This window comes from Poecilia reticulata, linkage group LG14, assembly GCF_000633615.1.
Source record: "Poecilia reticulata strain Guanapo linkage group LG14, Guppy_female_1.0+MT, whole genome shotgun sequence".
Lineage (NCBI taxonomy): Eukaryota > Metazoa > Chordata > Actinopteri > Cyprinodontiformes > Poeciliidae > Poecilia > Poecilia reticulata.
This window is the reverse complement of record NC_024344.1, coordinates 8,887,148-8,890,767: the sequence shown is the minus strand read 5'-3', so window position 1 is coordinate 8,890,767 and position 3,620 is coordinate 8,887,148.

Sequence of the window (3,620 nt, the reverse complement as noted above, 5' to 3'; positions counted from 1 at the left end):
TTTGTCTAGTTTCAAACCACAGACCTGTTGCATGTTGAGATCCTGGAAGAGGGAACAAGATTTGTCAATCGCTAATTTTAGTCATGGGCTGTAGACAATGTCAGATATTTATGCTGCAGAGTATGCAATAAGGCAGGAGGGTCAAACTCATTTCGTTTTGGGCCAAATCGAGATCATGAACGCTCTTAAAGGGCCGGTTGTGCCAGAATATATTGATAAAACCTGTTCACAAATTGTTAAAATATCAGTGAATTCTTAAAATTAAATAATATTATTGAACATCTTTTCAGTCCCTCCAGGATTTTGTGCTTGTGGTACTAATTTGGAAATATTTGTGATATTTGCGCTTAGATATGACGGTAAATGGTCCTAGACTATAATCTGACTGATTAAAGTTGAGGCAGCTGTTTAGTACAAGTAAGAAAGTTTTTGACAATTTTTGAGAAAAATCTGCAATAAACTCCCAATTATGTACTAGCACAAAAAAAAAAAAAAAGTGTGAGGATTTGTTCATTTTGCATGTATTTCTAAGCTAAATTTCAAGAAACTGGAGGGACTGATTGATGTMATTTGGCAGTGAACGGATAAAAACTGCATTGATTTGATTGAAAACATACATTTAAGCACATTTAGTGTTTAGTCAAGAATCTAGAGGGCCACATTAAAAGCTATGGCGGGCCAGATTTGGCCCACGGTCCTTGAGTTTGACAMGTGCTATAAGACATGTGACTCTCTCACAGAGCACAGTAACTTGTCGATTAACAAACTGTAAATATAATAATCCATAAACTGAGTCAGTTTATGGATTAAACTGTTCTCGCAACATGGAAAATGTTGCGTTGTGCCATAGCAGGAGGTCCTTGCTGGTGRTAGATATCAACTGAGAATTGAACTCGAGCTCAAAGACCAGGATGTTAACCATTACACCATGGCACTCATGTATGCCAAAGTGATTCAAGGTTTGAGGGAGCTTTGTTTTAAAATCACACAAGTGAAACCCACTACTTGGCCTACAACACTGTGTGATATACAAAATGTTTCGTTTCGAACCTGAGCTCTTTTGCGTTTTAAGTGTGCTTTAAAAATAGTTATTGTTATCAATTAAGTAATTATGTTGGGCAGTTTTARTGTTCTAACTTTTCTTTTGAGGTCTGAGTGTGGAGAAAGTGTTTCTGGTGAGCGGTTCTAAAGTGACAGCTGTAGGTAACTGAGCAACATTCTCCATTTTGCAACAAACTGCTAGCACGCTACCAAGTCTGTGAAACATTCCTTTTCTCMTGTGTAACTATGTATGCAGTTTGTTTAATGGTTACTTGGTATAGGGRTTGATGTGCCACTGGTGTCAGACTACAAGTTAAGCTGTGTACGACTGGGTCGARGTGTGCAAATCTGCAAGAGTGTGCATCTGAATGCTTGTGCTTTCGAATAAACAACCAAGACAAGGCTGCCTTTCTCTGATTAATTATTAGGATTCTTTCACAGMTCTTTGATAAATAAAATTCCACTATACAGCAGAGATATCAACAATAAAATATTGTTGTGCTAGCTTAGATTCTACAATTAGGTTTTCCTTTTTAGCTAGTTTTAGCTACTGGTTTTAGTTTTTCATGTGTTTTCTTCCACTCTGCATGTAGCATGTTCCTGTAGGTCAACTCATGATGCCTRGATGCCATCATCTGTATTTTAGCTAGCTTTAGCTAATTTTAGCTTCTACTTGGTGTTTTCACACTGCCTGGTGTATTTTAATGTACGTCAGCTTGCTAGTGGTAGNGATTAGTGTACACTCTTCCCATGATTTGTTGAGACGTCCACCATGTCTGCGTGGGAACAATATTGCAAGCCGAACTGAAAGCAGTTCTGCGATTGCTGTCTAAACAGATGGAAACTCGATGACTTCTGAAAGTCATGCTTGCTTCATTTCTGCAGAAAAAATCCCTTAAAAAAATGTGGAAGTAATCAGTTTGGATATTATTTTTGATTTATTAGCATGAATGCTGCAGGCATTCACACTCTTGAGTTCCTCCACTTTTCTTACACATCGCCACTTAACTGTGCTGAAACGCCGACATCCAAAATGGAGAACCAGTCGCCCTTTAGGCATTTGTGCTGCTAAAAAGTACGACCACAATGTAGGTATTTTTGCTTTCCAAAGTCATTGCTGGAGATATCAAATGTGTTTTCTTATGACTTGTTGAATACAGAGCAAAATTTGATATATCCACTCATGTACGCATGTAGAGTGGAACAATAATGATTTCAATATTTTGCATCTGAAAACGTATTTTTTTGAGACAGACACGGCTTGCTCTGTGAACATTGTCATTTTTCCGATGGCARCTTTTWATTGTATGCTGATTTTGTCAAGAAAATCCACATTAAAGTATACTAAACATTCAATTTAACAGTCTTAAAGGCAATTCCTCCTGCTATGATTCAGCTGTTTGACTTACAACACCCTATGATGATTTGGGGAAAAAACCTTTTCTGTTTGGTTGCAAASCACAGACCTTTTGCATGTTAAGCAAACATGATGCCCACTACACTACAGAAACCGTTGGTTGTTGGTAGAAGATACTAAATTTGTCAAAGGTTAATTTTAGCTATGGGTTGTAGACAATGCCAAATATACCACAGAGTCTGAGCTCACAGTAACTTATAGATGAACAAAACTCTATTTCTGCCTGATTTAAAATTAGAGTCCATAAATTAAGCCTGAGAACAGCTACTGCATTGAAAATGTTGTTTTGTGCAAAAGATTAGATGCAACGCCAGAAGGGCCTACACAGACTTGAACTCAATTCACTGGATTCAAAGCCCRGAGTGCTCACCAYTAGGCCATACAAGTGACTTGGCATGTGAAACCCTCTATTCAACCAACACCCTGTGATAAACATAACATTGAAAAAGACWTTTGTCTAGTTTCAAACCACAGACCTGTTGCATGTTGAGATCCTGGAAGAGGGAACAAGATTTGTCAATCGCTAATTTTAGTCATGGGCTGTAGACAATGTCAGATATTTATGCTGCAGAGTATGCAATAAGGCAGGAGGGTCAAACTCATTTCGTTTTGGGCCAAATCGAGATCATGAACGCTCTTAAAGGGCCGGTTGTGCCAGAATATATTGATAAAACCTGTTCACAAATTGTTAAAATATCAGTGAATTCTTAAAATTAAATAATATTATTGAACATCTTTTCAGTCCCTCCAGGATTTTGTGCTTGTGGTACTAATTTGGAAATATTTGTGATATTTGCGCTTAGATATGACGGTAAATGGTCCTAGACTATAATCTGACTGATTAAAGTTGAGGCAGCTGTTTAGTACAAGTAAGAAAGTTTTTGACAATTTTTGAGAAAAATCTGCAATAAACTCCCAATTATGTACTAGCACAAAAAAAAAAAAAAAGTGTGAGGATTTGTTCATTTTGCATGTATTTCTAAGCTAAATTTCAAGAAACTGGAGGGACTGATTGATGTAATTTGGCAGTGAACGGATAAAAACTGCATTGATTTGATTGAAAACATACATTTAAGCACATTTAGTGTTTAGTCAAGAATCTAGAGGGCCACATTAAAAGCTATGGCGGGCCAGATTTGGCCCACGGTCCTTGAGTTTGACA